This window comes from Pongo abelii, chromosome 4 (assembly GCF_028885655.2).
Source record: "Pongo abelii isolate AG06213 chromosome 4, NHGRI_mPonAbe1-v2.0_pri, whole genome shotgun sequence".
In the NCBI taxonomy this organism is placed as follows: Eukaryota; Metazoa; Chordata; class Mammalia; order Primates; family Hominidae; genus Pongo; species Pongo abelii.
The window spans coordinates 64,942,617-64,951,388 of NC_071989.2; the positions used below are offsets into that span (position 1 = coordinate 64,942,617).

Consider the following 8,772-nt stretch of genomic DNA (forward strand, 5'->3'; position numbering starts at 1 on the left):
ATGAGCCAATCAAACCTCTTTTCTTTACCCAGCCTCGGGCATTTCTTTATCGTAATGCAAGAATGGACTAACACAGGCCTGGAAAATGGCTGTTCGCGAGAGGGGTGGCGGCGAGCTGGCTGCTGGGGAGGGAGTCGGGGTTGTGCGGGGGCATTGGTTCGGCCCCAGCGGAGTCCGAGTCGGGGTTTGCAGCATGTTTTGCGGTGATGTTTCCAATCTCTTTCCCAACCAATGGATCAGGACGGCGGTCAGTAGCTCGGAGGGTCACGGATCCTGGCTCCACAAACGTTAAAGGAAATTGATGATGTCTATGAAAAATATAAGAAAGAAGATGATTTAAACCAGAAGAAACGTCTGCAGCAGCTTCTCCAGAGAGCACTAATTAATAGTCAAGAATTGCGAGATGAAAAAATACAGATTGTTGCTCGAATTGGTGGAAAATCGGGCAAGACAAATGGAGTTACATTCACAGTGTTTCCAAGATCCTGCTGAAAGTGAACGAGCCTCAGATAAAGCAAAGATGGATTCCAGCCAACCAGAAAGATCTTCAAGAAGACCCCGCAGACAGCGGACCAGTGAAACCTGTGATTTATGTCACATGGCAAATGGGATTGAAGACTGTGATGATCAGCCACCTAAAGAAAAGAAATCCAAGTCAGCAAAGAAAAAGAAACACTCCAAGGCCAAGCAGGAAAGGGAAGCTTCACCTGTTGAGTTTGCAATAGATCCTAATGAACCTACATACTGCTTATGCAACCAAGTGTCTTATGGGGAGATGATAGGATGACAATGAACAGTGTCCAGTTGAATGGTTTCACTTTTCATGTGTTTCACTTACCTATAAACCAAAGGGGACATGGTTTTGCCCAAAGTGCAGGGGAGATAATGAGAAAAGCATCGACAAAAGTACTGAAAAGACAAAAAAAGGATAGAAGATCGAGGTAGTAAAGGCCATCCACATTTTAAAGGGTTATTTGTCTTTTATATAATTCGTTTACTTTCAGAAAATGTTTTAGGGTAAATGCATAAGACTATGCAATAATTTTTAATCATTAGTATTAATGGTGTATTAAAAGTTGTACTTTGAAAAAAAAAAAAAAAAGAATGGACTAACACATGTGACAAAGCCTGACGCTACACTGAGGCAGCCCTACTGGCAGAACTCTCATCACAGTCACCAAGCCTTTTCAAATACTTAGCTCAGTGCCCACTGAGGAGCCTACCTGCACCACATCAGTACCATTGTAAGCATGATTCATTCCATGTTCATTAAGTGAGGGAGTGTCACAAGAAGATGAATTTCAAGAACTATTTGAAGAAAGAGAAAGAGAATGGTGAGTTCTTCTTCTAGGGCACCATTTGGAAAATGGCTATTCCCAGTGAATTATCCTTCCCAAATAGCATTTTGATGCTGTTGTTCCTTTCTTTGAGGTTCACAATGGTTCTTAATTTTCATCTAATTTATGAGACCCAGTTATCCAGCACATGAGCTATGGGAGAGCCTTTCCAACATAGCTCACAATAAGCTTACTGCTCTGGCTTGGCAAAAACACTTCTCTGCTCCTCAAACACTCCTTCTCCACTGTGCTCTGGGATGTAGCACCTGTCCATCCTTTACTCAGAATGCTCTCACTCTGTGGAGCCACATGTTTTTCCTCTTCTGAAATTCTGTTTGAGACCCATCACTCTAGGAAGGCTTCCCTACTGGCTCACTTTGATTTGATGGTAAGTATGTTTCACATTCTGCTGAGACTGTGAGCCTTTCATGAGAAGGGACTGTGTGGCACTAGCATGTTAATATGTGGGTGCCCAATAAATGGTTGCTGGCTGGTTGTGCCAGGATCCCCTTGGTACTTAATGCTACATTCCACTCACTGCTGTGGGCTCAGCTTCCGTCCTTTGTGCCAGGAAAGAAAGCCATGGGAGAGATAGGATGTGACCAGAGACAAAAGCCTAGGAAGCACGGAAAATGTGTCTGACAGTAGAGACAAAGTAATGCAAACTGCAATGATGAATTTTAGTTATGGTTGCTATGTGTATTTGGGAAAGGAATTAGATGATTCTGATTAGCACCCCTCATTAAGAACCAGACCTGGCCGGGCACGGTGGCTCATGCCTGTAATCCCAGCACTTTGGGAGGCTGAGGTAGGCAGATCACGAGGTCAGGAGATTGAGACTCATGCTGGCTAACACGGTGAAACCCCATCTCTACTAAAAATACAAAAAAATTAGCCGGGCATGGTGGTGGGTGCCTGTAGGGAGGCTGAGGCAGGAGAATGGCGTGAACCCAGGAGGCGGAGCTTGCAGTGAGCCCACATCGCGCCACTGCACTCCAGCCTGGGCGACAGAGCGAGACTCCATCTCAAAAAAACAAAACAAAACAAAACAAAACAAAAACCCAGACCTGTGGACAGGACTGGCTATATACGTATATACGTTGTGGAGCTTAGTGCAAAATGAAAATATGGGGCTTGGGCTCAGAAACTTAAGAATTTCAAGACAGCAATAGCAAGGCATTAAACCAAATTCAGGGACCTTCTCATTGTAAGGCCCCAAGTGACCCAATTGTGCAGCTTGCACATCTTGTCTATAAAAGATTAACAAGTAAGTGACAGAAGGTTGAATGTGACTCACCAAAAATAAAGATTTCTTTATTTAAAATCAAAACCAAAAAAGCCTATTACATTCCCAATAAAAATTACAGAGTCATGTTAGACTAAATCTTCTTGGTCTCATGGGATACACAGAGAACTGACTCTATCGTCAATAAGTCAGAGATTTTCAAGTAGAGAAAATCACTGACTGTGTGCTATCTCTGAGAGTAGGAATGAGTCAGGTTTTTATGTTGATAAGAAGAGTGGGCCGGGCATGGTGGCTCAGGCTTATAATCGTAGCACTTTGGGAGGCCGAGGTGGGGGGATCCCACATGGAGAAACTCCATCTCTACTAAAAATACAAAATTAGCCGGGTATGGTGGCACATGCCTATAATCCCAGCTACTCAGGAGGCCGAAGCAGGAGGATCACTTGACCATGAAGGTGGAGGTTGCAGTGGACTGAGATCACGCCATTGCACTCCAGCCTGGGCAACAAGAGCAAAACTCCGTCTAAAAAAAAAAAAAAAAAGTGAACTTTTTATTTTGAGAAACATGGCTCTAGAAGAGATACAAATTTGGATATGAAAGATTGCTGTGAGATTTGCAAGAGACAGTGATTGGTCTGTCTATACCTTCATTCAATAAATATTCATGGCCTAATATATTGCCAAACGCCAAGCTGCATGGCCAACTTCCTCTTGTATTGTGGAAATTTCCTGTGCTTGCTTTACTTTGGGGCTTTTGGGACATAGGGTGTTTATCAATGCCTGTGAATGGGAAGGGGCAGGAGCAGGCTTGGGCAGAGGGAGAACTCTGAATTGAGTTGCAGGTCCAACAAAGCCTGGGGATCTGCATTTCTTTTTTATTTGTTTATTCTTCTTTTAGAGACAGGGTCTCACTCTGTTGCCCAGACTGGAGTGCAGCAGCACAATCATAGCCTCAAACCCCTGGTCTCAAGTGATCCTTCCGCCTCAGCCTCCTGAGTAGCTGGGACTACAGATGCATGTCACCAGTACCAGCTAACTTTTTTTTTTTTTTTGAGACAGAGTCTCACTCTGTCACCCAGACTGGAGTGCAGTGGTACGATCTCCACTCACTGCAACCTCCACCTCCCAGGTTCAAGCAATTATTGTGCCTCAGCCTCCTGAGTAGCTGAAATTGCAGACATGTGCCACCATGCTCAGCTAATTTTTGTATTTTTAGTAAAGACGGGGTTTCACCATGTTGACCAGGCTGGTCTCAAACTCCTGACTTCAACTGATCTGCCTGCCTCGGCCTCCCAAAGTTCTGCGATTATAGGCATGAACCACTGCACTTGGCCCAATGTTTTATTTTATTTTTATTTTTTGTAGAGATGGGGGTCTCACCATGCTGCCAGGGTGATCTGAAACTCTTGGCACTAAGCAATACTCTCACCTCAGCCTCCCAAAGTGCTGGGATTACAGGCATAAGCCACCACGTCTGGCCAGAATCTGCATTTCTACACAAGTTTCCAGTTAATGCCCATGTGACTGATCATGGCCACAGTTTGAATAGCAAAGTTCTGTAGCAAACTGACTGGTTTTCAGCTGATAATAAAACAATGAAGGAAGAAATGAACAACTGCTAACTGTGTCTATGGGTTCTTCATGGTTTCTTTTTTAATTATAATGATGTGGAAAAACTGTGAGCTACGCTTAATTATGTGATGAAAATGCAAATAATACTTTCTCTTCATGGTCTTAAAGAAATGTTTTTGAAGATTAATGAGGTGAATGCTTGGAAGGCTGGTAGAGTTTCCAGAAAGCATGGTACTGCTTTAGTGCTTGGCATGAATATGTAGTGGAGTCCACATGTGAGTATTTCCTCGGAAAGTTGTTATGTGATTCTATTATATTTCAGAAAAGGAGACTTCAGAAACTGCATTTGAAAGTTTCTTATTCACATCACTGTTCTTAGGGACCGTGTGCACAGAGGTCTGGGCATTTTACTGCAGCTTTCCCTGCTGAGTTAGTGTAACCACAACCATATTCCGTGATTAGCCTATTAAGCTCCCAAGCCCTGAGAATGGGATTGTTTCTTCTTGAAGGTATAGAGTTGGAGGTGAGCACTGCAGAAGGCATAACTATACAGTCTAGAGATTTATTTTTTGAAAAAAAACTGGAATTTAGTAATCTGAAAGAGTGTTATCCATCAGGGTGTCTGCTTATAAGACCACAAATGTATTTCAAGGATATTGCAGTTGCTCAACATTCAGTAATTCTGTCTGCCCTTTTGGATATCCACGTCAACTGGCCTTTCTCAGCCAGGGCTCTGTACAAGAATTAAGCCTGATTCCCTAAAGGTATCCATTGTATATAGTACATATTGTATGTGATAGGAATTAGATTATCTTCTGTACATTTAGATTGGTACTAATTATGTTCCATTCTTGGTAAAATAAAAGAGTCACTTAAATTCTTTTCTGTGTTTTGTGGTTCAGATAAGGAACCTGGATGGAAAGGCTGCCAGTGATTCTTATTGTTTTCATAGAGCTATAATTATTAACTGGCAGATTGCTGTGTAATTAGTTCCTGCTATAATTATTAATTACAATAATTTAATAATTATTAAATTGAAGGAAGAAGGAGGGAGTCAGAAGTTTAAAGAAACAGTAACATATTTGCAACCTCCATTTGAGCTGGGTGAGGAAAATAGTCTTTGACTTAACACCAAAAAGTAGTATAGTGCAGGTGAAGATTTTCAGAGGTGGAGTAGAGGAGGAGCAAGGTAGAGGCAAGTCTGGAGTAAAGATCTTGAGCAGCGCTGTCCAATAGAAATACAATGTGGGGCCGGGAGTGGTGGTTCAAGCCTGTAATCCCAGCACTTTGGGAGGCTGAGGCTGGTGGATCATGTGAGGTCAGGAGTTCAAGACCAGTCTGGCCAACATGGTGAAACCCTGTCTCTGCTAAAAATACAAAAATTAGCCAGGGGTGGTGGCGGGTAGCTGTAATCCCAGCTACTCGGGAGGCTGAGGCAGAAGAATCGCTTGGGAGGCGGAGGTTGCGGTGAGCCAAGATCACACCACTGCACTCCAGCTAGGGTGACAGAGCAAGACTCCATATCAAAAAAAAAAAATCACAATGTGAACCTCATTTTCAAAAGTAAAAAAGATAAAATTAACTATAATAATATATATCATTTAACCCAAAGTGTTGTTTTTAAATTATGATCAATATAATTATTTTTAATGAGAATTTTACATTCTTTTTTTGTATTCATCTTCAAAACCTTGTATGTATTGGATTTCCAGCACGTCTCAGATTGGAATTGTCACACTTCAGTTGCTCAGTAGTCACCTGTAGCTAGTGCTACTGCATTGGACAGCACAGCTCTAGATGCCATATCACTACAAAGATGATGTAATTTATAATTAAACAGTAAAGTTGTATTTTTCAAAATGTCATAAAATACAAATATGCTAAAAGTAAAAATAAGTCATTTGTAGATTTTCTCTTTTTTTCCTCTGTCTCTTCCATCTTTCCTTCTCCCTCCATTCCTTCTGTCTAAGCCTTGGGGCACTCTAACATAGAGAGGTCAGGGAGAACAGGAGGCCTCGGTACAGCGACTGAACAAAGACCGGTGAGGCAGGAGGAGAACCAGGAGAGTGTGGTGCTCCAGAAGCCATGGTACCCTGGAGCCAGCTTCTATCAGTTCATGAGGGCTGATTGGTAAATTTTCTGGAATTTAGTAAACAGGTTGAAGTATGGTCATTAATAAAAATTATATAACTTAAATAAATTGTACTTTTAAAAAGTGGTACTCAAAATTCATTTCTTCTTAATTTTTTTTAAATGAGGATTTATTTGACAAGTTTTACTTAGCGCAATATACGTAAAAGGAAATCACAGTACAATGAAAGATTTAAATCAAGGCCTCAGAATCTCATACAAACATCAAGACCAAAATCCTAAAGTATTGGTATTGCATCTCAAATTTTTCCCATTAACTTAAAAAAAAAAAAAAAAACTTTAAACTTACGTGCCTTACAGGTTATTAAATAAAACTAGAATTAACAAAGATGCCAAAATGTTTCACTTTAATTGTAGACAGACACAGCTCCTACATTGAGTTTTACAACAACAACAACAACAAAAAACATGTCTTTCAGCATGCATCTACACAGTGTTCAATACAATGTAGCAAAGGGCAACAGTGAAGATAATTCAACTCCTTTTACCTCAATACACTTATTGCTTAAGAACATCCTATAATATAGCTAACTTGAGCAAAGCTGGAACTTGTTTAACAGTTATAGTTTACTCAACTTCACTGTTACATCCTAGATGAGTATTGTGTTAAAAAATACTGAGCCTTAAGTCTTCATAACAATCCTGATTTCTGCTTAGAGAGTAAGCATAAATCATAAGCTTGTATTGCAGAAACTGTTAAACTGAAGTTTTGGGTTTTTCTTAAAAAAAAATTGAGCAAGAGTCAGTGATCAATTATATTCCCCATCCACCACTCATACTGGACATGGTAGACATCCCTCCCATTCCATTCACACCTATAGATGCACGGCTTCCATTACTGTAGTAGCTGCTGTTCATTGCTCCTTGGCTTCCTATGCAATGTCTGATTGAAAATCGCATGAGTTTTCCTGTAAAACTTGGTCATATCCACTTATGCTGCTGTGGCCACCATAGCCACCTCCATAACCACCACTCAGCTGCTGGCTGGCTGGGCCACCATAACTGGACTGGATTGACAAGCCCATGCCCCCTATCATTTGGCTACCATAAGCAGTACCGCTGGCTCCTGCTGTAGAATTCAAGAAAGGTTCTACATAGCTGTGTTGCGTATTTGCTTTGTCTTTTGACATAGCTGCCACAGCATCTTCATGAGTTGCAAACTCAACATCTGCTTCTCCAGTTACTCTGCCATCAGGACCAATTTCAATGTGTACCCTCACAGGATTGAGCAGTCAAAAAAAATTACAAATGTCATTCTCAGTAGCTCTGTAAAGTAATCCACACGTATACACAGTGTCCTCTTGTGCTCTGGAAGGTAGAGCCACCATCCCCATATTTGTGATCAGACATTCCTGAAAAACAATAATTGAGGTCTCTTCCAAATCTATCTGACCCAAATCCATAGCCATAGCCATTATAATTGTCATAGGCTCCATATCCTCCACCATAAGCACCATGCCTCATCCTCTGAAAGCCAGCTCCTCTGCCAATGCTGTTAAACCCTCTGCCAGAACCAGGTCTGTCATGGGACCTGGCCGCTGCATGGCCATAAGCTTTTATGGTGGATTGTAGTGAGTTCTAACTTCAGCCCTGCTGCTCTTAAAGATTTCAATATACCTGTGCCCTATTCTTTCCTTGTGTTTCTTTAGAGCCTTTTCGGTTATTTCCTGTGAAGCAAACTGCACGAAGGCCTCCTCTGTACTCCTCCCCTGGAGTCCACTGGCAATGTTATCTCATTTGGCACGATTTCCAACCCTGAGAAGAACTGAACAATTTCTTCCTTGCTGCATTCAAAGGGAAGTCCTCTAAGCTGTACAAAGCCATCACTGGCCGTGTCAGGACTATTTGGACCAGTATGCTTCAACACCCAATCCATTTCAACGTTGTTTGACTTGAATGCTTCAACAAAACTGTGTCCCATAGTTTCTCTGTCTTTTTTCAGGGCCAATTTGACTTTATCTTCTGATTCAAATTCAACAAAAGCCTTGCCAGCCAGCCTGCCTTCTCTGGTGTAGATGAAACGAATACCTTGAGCCTTATTTTGAATTTTGCAGTCAGAAAAAAACGCTGCACTTCATCAGCCAAGCAAGACCAGGGCAAGCAGTGGACCTTCAATATAAACTCCTCTCCACCTTTGGTGCCCAACATTATTGTCTCTTACGTGGTCTGGTGTCAAAACAGACCAGACAACCGACTTCGGCAGGGCTAAAAAGAAATGGCCCAGTTCTTCGTTATTTTGGTAGACTTTACTAGTATCTATGCTGTTGAGATTATGGCTGTTGCATCTGTGTGGTGGAAATACTACATAATGGTGTGTACTACTGTTCATCTCTTTCTAACTCAGCAGTCACGCTGATAGACTGAATTGGACATAGTGGGAGTACTTACATCACAGAAATCAACAAAGGCAACAAATCGGAACTTTTGAAAATTTTTCTGGAGAACCTGTTGTTAAACATTTACCAG

The 8,772-nt window shown here is 41.6% G+C and overlaps 2 pseudogenes; one reads left to right on the plus strand and one right to left on the minus strand.

The window, feature by feature from the left end:
* Positions 1-231: 231 nt before the first annotated feature.
* LOC100450217 (inhibitor of growth protein 2-like) lies at positions 232-1,049 on the plus strand (annotated as a pseudogene).
* A 6,129-nt stretch (positions 1,050-7,178) lies between these two features.
* Positions 7,179-8,555, minus strand: LOC112133450 (heterogeneous nuclear ribonucleoprotein H-like; annotated as a pseudogene).
* Between the last annotated feature and the right edge of the window lie 217 nt (positions 8,556-8,772).